The 11,829-nt window shown below is 30.1% G+C and overlaps 1 pseudogene; it reads right to left on the bottom strand.

Annotated features, from left to right (window-relative positions):
* Positions 1–8,203: 8,203 nt before the first annotated feature.
* LOC109614246 (NADH-ubiquinone oxidoreductase chain 5-like) lies at positions 8,204–9,924 on the bottom strand (annotated as a pseudogene).
* Between the last annotated feature and the right edge of the window lie 1,905 nt (positions 9,925–11,829).

Below are 11,829 nucleotides of genomic sequence, written 5' to 3'. Positions count from 1 at the left end.
GAGTCATTGTAATTATAGGTCGAGGTTTAGGTATAGCCCCAATATAACGGTACCTGCTGATATTCGGCATTTTAATGGTTTTTGCCACATTTCTTCTAATGTTTTCTTTACCTTAAGGTGGAGGGTATTAAAAGTTTGGCCATATATACATATATATATATATATATATATATATATATATATATATATATATATATATATATATATATATATATAGAGTTGCCGAGCTGTATCGCTTGCGAACGATTCAGCGGGAAAGGTTTGCTGCGCGAAATTATGACTGTTACATTAAGAGTTGTTATCCTAAATAATTTTTTGTACTTTCTTACTTTGTACTGTTTCGTTTCCAATGTTGCGTCATACAGCATCAACACAAACAGTACAAAAGAAGAAACAAGTCCCGTTATCTCAATGACGGTTTTGTTTTCTTTCGAACATCGAGAAAATACAGAACGAAACGATTGTAAACATATAGTTCGTTTTCGTTCGCTGCTGTAAAGACGTGCATCGGCAAAACTCTCATTTTCATTCAGTCATTTCCCAATTCAATTTTACTAAATCAATTCACTCTTTTATATAAACATTATTTATGAATTCCAAATCTATAATTATATAGATTAAAGGTGAAACTGTAACTTTTTATTGCCAAAGGCAGGAACATGGTAGAATGAAGAAGGCAAAGTCATGCAATCACATGTGTACAATTTTTTCAAAATTACTTAATTGACAACATCTTATTGTCAAAATTTATATTTATAAATCCATTATACATACACAAATCAGAGATGGGAACCTGCTTTCCATGCAATGAAAGTTTAACTCTAACTCTAGCTCTTCCTTTATGATTATGTTTTATATTATATGGATGAATTAACAATACTCAACATATATTTGCTCATTTAGTTCCTCAAGGAACTCCAGCTATTTTAATGCCATTTATAGTATGCATTGAAACTATTAGTAATGTAATTCGACCAGGAACTTTAGCTGTTCGATTAACAGCTAATATAATTGCTGGACATCTACTTCTTACTCTTTTAGGAAATACAGGACCTTCTTTATCTATAGTATTAATTAGTTTTTTAATTATTACACAAATTGCATTATTAGTTTTAGAATCAGCAGTTGCAATAATTCAATCATATGTATTTGCTGTCCTAAGAACATTGTATTCTAGAGAAATTAATTAATGTCAACACATTCAAATCACCCATTTCATTTAGTAGATTATAGTCCATGACCATTAACAGCATCAATTGGAGCTATAACAACAGTTGCAGGAATAGTAAAATGATTTCATCAGTATGATAATTCATTATTCTTATTAGGAAATGTTATTACAATTTTAACTGTAATATAATGATGACGAGATGTTTCTCGAGAAGGAACATATCAAGGTCTTCATACACTTTCTGTTACTACAGGTTTACGATGAGGAATAATTTTATTTATTCTTTCAGAAGTTTTATTTTTCGTTTCATTTTTTTTGAGCATTTTTCCATAGTAGTTTATCTCCTTCAATTGAATTAGGAGCAATATGACCACCTTTAGGAATTACTCCTTTCAATCCATTCCAAATTCCTTTATTAAATACTGTCATTTTACTAACTTCTGGAATTACTGTAACTTGAGCTCATCATAGTTTAATGGAAGGTAATCATTCACATACTACACAAGGATTATTTTTTACAGTACTATTAGGAATCTACTTCACAATTCTTCAAGCTTATGAATACATTGAAGCTCCATTCACAATTGCAGATTCAGTTTACGGTTCTACTTTCTTTATAGCAACAGGATTTCATGGTCTTCATGTATTAATTGGAACAACTTTTTTAATTGTTTGTTTAGGTCGACATTTAAATAACCACTTTTCAATGTTTGCGTAGCAAAATGAAAATAAAGAAATTGGGAGGAAAATAAAAATACTAATGATTAATAATTTTCCCACAGAGTAGTGGACTGTATATTTTTTATAGGGTGGCTGCTCGTGGAACAATATTACCTTCGTACAAAGGGTTTTTAGCAGTAGGACGTAATCCTATGCTTGTTAGTACTCGTAGAGTCGGTGGAATACTGTAAAGGCGGCAATTACAAAACGTCACTCCTTAGGAAATGTCATTACCTTTGACATTATGTACGAAGTACAAAGTCGTATTAAGAGGTAGTAGACATTATCTAAGGAGGAGAAAAATCACCCGTGTTACAAATATGTGATATTAACGCAGTTTAATGAAAATTCAGTTTGAAATTAAACATTCCGCCGGTCTTTGCAACATTTCACCGTGTTGCAAATTTTACGTTAAAGTTAGTTATTTTCATGTGAGCTCGTGGAGCACGATCTTGCTATGCCTCGAGGAGGATCTGATCGTATCATGAAAACAATGGTCAAAAAAATTAAAAATTTTGTTTTCAATTTTTCATGCGAGCTCATAGAGCACGATCGTGCAATGCCCGAAAAGGAACCGATCGTAACATGAAAACTGAAAGAATGTGCTCGTAGAGCAAGATCGTGCAATGCCTCGAGAAGGTCCTGATCTTTTAAAGGTTGAACTCGTTGAATCCAATGTGGCGAAACCACTGATCTCTCCTGAAGGAACTCCAGGGACCGTCGAAGACGGATTTCTAATTCAATTTTCTCCGAGGGAGGTTCTGCTTCATCCGTTGTGTATGCCGTGGGCTTCAGGGATCAGCGCAGCCATCAAATCGTTGTTCCTTATTTTATATGGGACGTAATCCGCACATCATCATCGTAACCATCATTCTAAATTTTCCAACTCATATGAAAAGTAGAGAGGAAGCGAAAATGTAAATAGGAACGAACTTTGGTCAGAATGACCACAAAACCGTAGGTCGTTTTTCAACTGTATAGTTCGATGCTTCGCGGCTCTAACGCGGCCATCAAACTAAGTTTTTTCTAAATTTGTAGTGAAAAAATAGAGAGGAGGCGTAGACGATGCGAAACATCGACTATAACTAACTCCGTAGGATTGGGAAAGGAATTGAAATGGCCGTCGGAAAGTGCCGTTTTCAATATTAAATTTCGCTCCTCACATTCGGTTATATTTATGTGAATTATGGATCGGTGATCCAGCAATATAAATAATTATAGATGCGTAGCATCTGCTTCAAGACTTGGCATTCAAAATATGCCAGATGAACAATATGGAATGCCTCTTTGAAAATGAAGTACAGGCGGCCGTATAGCCATTGTTTATGCGGATTGAAGTCATTTGCGTGACAAATGAAAAAAGAAGACGTAGTCGATCCAGATGGTCGTTGACCAATATTTGCGTAGCGAGTAGAAAATACAGGTGTAGGCGATGAAATCTTAAAGTTTTCGGTAGGAAAACTTACCTATGTATACCTAAAACGTATGGAAATATAGCGTCCGTAGGGAAAGATGTGAGCAAAAGTGACTCAAAGTCCCCAGTCTTTTACCCTAATCTAAGGAGAATCCCTAAACAAAAGGTTGTAGAGGGGAGTTTGGCATGAGACCAGTAATGATCCAGCCGAAGACGGTGCTCTGCGCTATCAATGAACCTAATACGTTGGTACGTGTACCCTGTAGCAGAATCTTCGGAGAAAGATCTGCCCCTGATAGTAGGTCAACGGGACGAGAAGAAAAAGGATCAGGGTCGGCCAAACGAATATTTGGCAATTGCGGAATGGTGTCACGTTTTATGGAAAATGAACCAGAACCAGAGCATTAGTTTCCATTGTATGCGTAGCGTCCAATGGAGAACTGATATGAATGGGACATTGCTTACGGGAAATTTGTGAAACGGACCCACTAACCCCCGAGATTGAAGCTTGAACGTTATTCGCGCCTATACCCAATCTTTTTTGTATACGTTCAGAAACTAGAGATGCTTCTGCAGCAGGATCTATTAAGGCTCTAGCCGGGTACATAGTACCTTTGTGCACAATATGCACCATAGCTGTGCCTAACAATACTTTTCTGGGTGGAATGAAATACCTGTCGGTTTGAAGACCCTGATATAATATTGGTAGAAGTAGTAGGTAGAATTATCTGATCTGGACTTCTAACATTTGAAGTCGTAGGAGACGATTGAGGCGTGGCCTCGATGTGTAACAGCGTGTGATGCCGTTTATTGCATATAGTGCAGTTGTAAATGCTGTTGCATTTTGAAGATGCATGTCCGTGAGACAAACAATTAAGACAACAGAAGTGTTTCTTAACTTTGCTGATTCTTTCAGGAACTGAAAGTCTAAGGAATTTATGACAAACTCTTAGATGATGCCTTTGTCGTGAACAAAGCGCACATGATTTAGGCGAGGTTGTACGAGGTAACTTAAAGAAATGAGGGGCACTTTGGGCCGTGACGGAATTTGATGTATTCGTTGCACCATTCGTAGAAAGGGAACGTTTATCATTGTTTAGAGGTTCGACGTAATCGATGCCCCTAATGTCACGTAAACAGGTCAGAGTTTGGATCCTTTCTGTAAGAAAGTGATCCAAATCTTTCCACGTAGACAAAGTAGATTTGTTCTTTATACTTTGTTCCCAAAGCACCACGCAGTTCTTAGGTAACCTCTGAAGACACAGGAAAACTAGAATAGGATCCCAGTCTTTTGTCGGCACATCATAATTAGACATGGACGAAATACACCCGTTTATGCCTCTTTGTAATTTCTTTAACCCTGCACTAGTTTCTTTGTCTAAAACTGGAAGGTCAAAGAGGAACTTAAGTTGGTGTTTCACCAAAATTCGAGGATTGTCATAAGTAGAGAACAAGGCACTCCATGCTAAGCTAAAGTTTTTGTGTGTAAGCGAAAACTTAGACACAATTTCATGGGCATCGTCACTGGTTTTATTATTTAAATGGCATAAACGCTCAATATCGGTTATGCTGCTGTTGTTTATATAAATGGCAGAGAATAAGTCCCTGAACGTAGGCCAGGAAAGAAAATCGCCATTGAACACTTCTATATCACAGGGTGGCAAATTTAACCTGTGACTGGAATTTTCATTTCCACAGGATGTGAAAGACGAATTTTGGGAAGTTTCGGATCGATGCGGAGCATTTAATACGGTCGCTGTATCCTCGGAACGAGATATTGAAGTGTTACCTACATGAGATTTTGGTGTAATTACAGTAGGGGACTCAGGCGGAGCCCGTAGCGCACCTAACTTTCTATTAATGGACGCTAAAACATTTAAAAAACATTTGTAGGCGACATCGTATTTGATGTCAGCGGCTGAAATGTCGTCCTCATTAGAATTTTTATCTTCATGTAGGTAATCGAGGCACTTTTCAAATTGGAATTTAACTTTATCCCATAGTGTTCTGACCTCAGCTCCTTGTAATTCTAGGATGTAAACATCGAGCTCTTCGTCCCGTTGGGAACTGAAATTGGCATCAAATTTTACCAAAGCATTAGTAGCTCGGATGAATAAATCCAAAGGAGAGAGTGGCGTTTTGAATGCAAATCAGAAGCAAAACAAATGAATAATGTTTATTTAGACACGTAATGTCTTGTTTGAAAAACAAATGCAGCCGAAGAATACAAAACTGCAGCGAAAATACAAGAAATTGTAATTTAATTTGCACGAAAATGCGTAAAATGTTTTTAAAACGACACGTAATGTCAAGAAATTCAATATTTATTTGATGAAAATACACTTATTGTATAATAGTCGTGGACTATAATTGAGGTTTAACGTGATTAAACCACAAAAAGTTAAATAATATTATAAGAAACTCAAAAATTGTAAATTTTTTCTTTCAGTGTATTTTATATTGTTTACAGTGTATCGTAAAATACATACAGTATGTGGCAGGGTATCGTAAATACCACTTACCGACAAAAAAAATCTAAAAGAAATGTGTAAAAAGTCGAAAAGCTCAAAAATGTGACGAAAATCACTAAAGCCGATGGTAGGGTGCACGGACCGTTAGTTGTGCTCTTCCAATCGTTCAGAATAAAGCAAGAAACAAAACAGTTTTCTCGAAAGAGTTTGCAAAAATAAATAGTAATATTTGTATTAAACGTTATTTAATAAAATATTGCCATGCACATATATGTATGTATATACCGAATGTAGGGTGTATTGTATCGGAGACACAAGCAAAATTTTATTATTGGTTGATATTCGAAGAAATCAACACAAAATTTTATTGCAAATGGCACTTTAAATTTTTTAATAAATATATTATGATAAATGATCGTGAACACACCTATTGTATGTGATCAGGTATCATTTATCAGTGAGTGTCACTATTGTTATTTACACGAATATGTAAATAAAAAGGAACCAACAATCAGCAGTAATGACAACAAATATTCTTTTCTGTTGTTGTGGTTACGTTTAACTACTTACATGAAGATGTAAAACACAATAAGCGCAACGAGAAAAGAAATTACAAATATAAAAGAAATATGCCAAAAATGTAAATAGGCAATGAGAAAATATGCAATTCTGTGATTGTGGTTGTAAGTGTGTGTTTTGTTGGAAACAAAAATCACTTTGACACTATTTTGTTGTTGTGATAAATGCCGACGGCAATCTCATAGGAGACGGACGGACATAAAAACTTGTTGAAAATGACCGAAGGCTTTGTTTTGTTTAATTAACACAACAATAACAATGTTCGGTATGTCACTTTCAACGTAATTCAGAGTGTACATACCTTTGTTGTGGCGGTTTAATTAAAATGAAAATAATTAAATAGATGTGATGGTGGTGATCGATGATCCCGTAGTTGTTGTTGACGACGTAGTCGTTGTATCCTCGGTGAGGCAAAGAGACGGATCGTAGAATCCAATGTTTTTGGTGCGAAACAGTCGTTCCTTTGTTGTTTTTCCTCGTGAAGGAAGGAGACAGGTCGTAAAATCCGGGTCGATCGGACCAATGTTTGCGTAGCAAAATGAAAATAAAGAAATTGGGAGAAAAATAAAAATACTAATGATTAATAATTTTTCCCACAGAGCAGTGGACTGTATATTTTTTATAGGGTGGCTGTTCGTGGAACAATATTACCTTCGTACAAAGGGTTTTTAGCAGTAGGACGTAATCCTATGCTTGTTAGTACTCGTAGAGTCGGTGGAATACTGTAAAGGCGGCAATTACAAAACGTCACTCCTTAGGAAATGTCATTACCTTTGACATTATGTACGAAGTACAAAGTCGTATTAAGAGGTAGTAGACATTATCTAAGGAGGAGAAAAATCACCCGTGTTACAAATATGTAATATTAACGCAATTTAATGAAAATTCAGTTTGAAATTAAACAATCACCACTTTGGATTTGAAGCTGCTGCTTGATATTGACATTTTGTTGATATTGTTTGATTATTCCTTTATGTATCTATTTACTGATGAGGAGGATAATTTATTATCTATATAGTATAAAAAGTATATTTGACTTCCAATCATATGGTCTATTATTAATAGTATAGATAATTTTTTCAATTTTAACAATTAGTTCAATCCTTCTATTAATTTCTATAGTAGTAATACTTTTAGATTCAATTTTATCTAAAAAAACAATTGTAGATCGTGAAAAAGCTTCACCGTTCGAATGTGGATTTGACCCAAAATCATCATCTCGTTTACCTTTTTCACTTCAATTTTTTTTAATTACTAATTTTTTTTTAATTTTTGACGTAGAAATTGCATTAATTTTACCAATTATTTTAATTATTAAATTTTCAAATATTATATGCTGAACAATTACGTCTATTATTTTTGTTTTAATTCTATTATTAGGACTTTATCATGAATGAAATCAAGGAATATTAAATTGATCAAACTAAATAGGGTTGTAGTTAATTATAACATTTGATTTGCATTCAAAAAGTATTGAATTTTCAATCTACCTTGAATATGAAGCGATATATTGCAATTAGTTTCGACCTAATCTTAGGTAAATTTACCCTTATTCTTTTAAATAATTAATTGAAGCCAACAAGCGGCTTATCACTGTTAATGATAGAATTGAGTTCTAAACTCCAATTAAGGAAGTATGATGTTCAAGTAAAAGCTGCTAACTTTTTTCTTTTAATGGTTAAATTCCATTTATACTTCTATGTATATAGTTTAATAAAAACATTACATTTTCATTGTAAAATTAAATAATTTTATTTTATAAATTACTTAAAATAAATCAGTATATTCAAAGATTAATTAATCTCCCTAACATCTTCAGTGTCATACTCTAAATATAAGCTATTTGAATAGAAACAAATTATATATATGTATAAAATTACAATTCAAAAAATAAAACTTAATAAATAAATTTTTAAATTATTATTTTGTAATATTTGATTTAACTGAGAATTTTTAATTAAATTGTAATAAATTTGTTGACCCCCAAAATATTCAGACCAACCTTGGTCAAATGATTTAATTCTTATTTTACCTAAAATTAAAGGATAATTAATAATTCCATACGTAGAAATATAAGGTATAAATCATATTGAACCTAAAAAATAAGAAAAATTATAATTTCTTAAAGCCTTATTTATAAAAAAAAGATACATTAGAAATTAAATAACCTATTAAACCACCAATAATACATACAAATAAAGTCAATAACTTTAAATTTAAAGGTAAAATAATAACTTCCGGAGTAGGAAAAATTAATCAACTTAATATACTTCCTCCTACAATTCTTAAAATTAATAAACCTATTATACTCTTTAATATTACTCAACCTTCATCATTAAGTATATTTAAAGAAGAAAAATTAGAATCTCCAGTTATTGAATAATAAACTAATCGAAAAGAATAACATACTGTTAACCCTGTTGAAAAAAAATATAGAAAAAAAGAAAATAAATTAATATAAGAAAATGATACTATTTCCAAAATTAAATCCTTTGAGTAAAATCCTGCTAAAAATGGTATTCCACATAATGCTAAATTTGCAACATTAAATCAAGAAGAAGTTAATGGTATTATTAATCTTAAACTTCCCATTAAACGAATATCTTGATTATTATTCATGTTATGAATAATTGCTCCTGCACATATAAATAATAAAGCCTTAAATAAAGCATGAGTTAATAAATGAAAAAAAGCTAATTTATAATAACCTATAGATAAAATTCTTATTATTAAACCTAATTGTCTTAAAGTAGATTAAGCGATAATCTTCTTTAAATCAAACTCATAATTAGCGCCTAATCCAGCTATAAATATTGTTAAACCTGATAATAATAATAATAAATTACCCATTCAACTTGTTCTTAATACAATATTAAATCGAATTAATAAATAAACTCCAGCTGTTACTAAAGTTGAAGAATGAACTAAAGCCGACACTGGGGTAGGAGCTGCTATTGCAGCTGGTAATCAAGAAGAAAATGGAATCTGTGCACTTTTTGTTATTGCAGCTAATATTACTAATATTCCAACAATTAACATTTCTCTATCAGATTGCATTACATCTAAATAAAAAATATAATTTCAACTACCATAATTTAATATTCAAGCAATTACTAATAATAAAGCTACATCTCCAATTCGATTTGATAAAGCAGTTAATATACCAGCATTATATGACTTAATATTTTGAAAATAAATTACTAAACAATAAGAAACTAACCCTAATCCATCTCAACCTAATAAAATTCTAATTAAATTTGGACTAATAATTAATAATATTATTGAAGTTACAAATATTAATACTAATATAATAAATCGATTAATCTTATAATCTCTTTCTATATATTCCTTTCTATAATAAATAACTAAAGAAGAAATTATTAATACAAAAGACATAAAAATTAATCTTATTCAATCTAATAAAATTGTTATTACAGTTATTAAAGAATTTATAGAAACAACTTCTCATTCAATAAAAATTGTAAAATCATTTATAATAAAAATTAATCCTATAGTAAATGACAAAAGTCTAAAAAAAATAAACTAATGAATCTAATTGAACAAATTGATAAATATTTCACGATTTAAAAAGATTTTTATCTTATCATTGACACCACAAATCAATATTTTTATTAAACTATTTAAATAATTATAATCATAACATACATATATCCCCCTTTAAAATTAATAAATTTAAAGGAAATCAATGTAAAAATAATAATAAATATTCTCGAATCTTTCCTCCTCTAAAAGAATAAACTCCAGAAAATAACTTTCCATGTTGTCTATAAGCTATAAATATAATGTATAAGCAGCTCTAAAAAAAGACAATAAAGATAACATTAGTATTGTTAATCAAGATCAACTAACAATTCTATTAATTAAAGAAATTTCTCCTAATAAATTTAAAGTAGGAGGAGCTGCTATATTAGCAGAACTTAATAATAATCATCATAAAGCCATTGAAGGTATAAAATTTAATAGACCTTTATTAATTAATAAACTTCGTCTTCCTAATCGTTCATAAGAAATATTTGCTAAACAAAATAATCCAGAAGAACATAATCCATGAGCAATTATTAAAGTATAAGAACCACATATTCCTATATATGTTATAGTTATTAACCCAGCTAAGACAATTCCTATATGAGCAAATGAAGAATAAGCAATTAAAGCCTTTAAATCAGTTTGACATAAACATGTTAAACTTACTAATACTCCTCCAACTAATCTAATTCTAATTCAAATAAAATTAAATTTAAGCCCTAATAATTGTAAAAAAGGAAATACTCGTAATAAACCATAACCTCCTAACTTTAATATAATTCCAGCTAAAATTATTGAACCAGAAACTGGAGCTTCTACATGAGCCTTTGGTAATCACAAATGAACTAAAAATATTGGTATTTTTACTAAAAATGCTATAACTAAAGAAAAATATAAAATTTCATAATTAAATATATAATTATTTAATAAATAAAAATTTATAGTATTTGTTACCTTATATAAATAAAAAATACCAATTAATATTGGTAAAGAAACTAACAATGTATAAAATAATAAATATACTCCCGCTTGTAACCGTTCAGGTTGATAACCTCAACCTAAAATTAAAAATAAAGTAGGAATTAAACTACTTTCAAAAAAATAAATAAAATATAAATAAACTTATACTTCTAAAAGTTAATACTAATATTAATAATAATAAAATAATATTAAATAAAAATAAATTTACATAATTATTATATTTGAACACTGATTCTCTTGCTATTAATATTAAAGAAACAATTCACAATCTTAATAAAATTAACCCATAAGAAATTATATCTGAACCAAATATATAAGAAATTGATATAAAATAATTTGAATATATATTTATTAAAATAAAAATAAAAGAAATAAAAAATAAAAAACTTTGAACCATTCAATATGAATTTTTAATAAAACATAAAGGAAATAAAAATAAAACTATAAAAATAATTTTTAACATTGTAATACATTAAATCTTTGAAAATAATCATTTCCATGTTTACGAATTATTGAAACTAAAATTGAAAGACCTAAAGCACCTTCACATACTCTAAAAGTTAAAAATATTATTCTAAAAAAATTCTCATAATTATATATATTTAAATATACAAATAATAAAAGAAATAATCTTAAAACAATATATTCTAATCTTAATAATATAGATAATAAATGCTTTCGATTAGAAACAAAAGTAAATACTCCTATAATAAATAAAATTCTAGGTAAACATCAATTTAAAATTATTAACATTAGTTTTAATAGTTTAATAAAAACATTGGTCTTGTAAACCAAAAATAAGAGTTACTCTTTCAAAACTTCAAGAAAAAAGAAATTTCTTTATCATTAATCCCCAAAATTAATATTTTAATTAAACTATTTCTTGATATTATACAATGAATTTTAATAACTCTTCTATTTATTTTTAATTTTATTATTATAAATAT

Source organism: Musca domestica, unplaced genomic scaffold (genome assembly GCF_030504385.1).
Source record: "Musca domestica strain aabys unplaced genomic scaffold, Musca_domestica.polishedcontigs.V.1.1 5, whole genome shotgun sequence".
Lineage (NCBI taxonomy): Eukaryota > Metazoa > Arthropoda > Insecta > Diptera > Muscidae > Musca > Musca domestica.
This window is presented reverse-complemented; position numbering and strand designations above follow the sequence as displayed.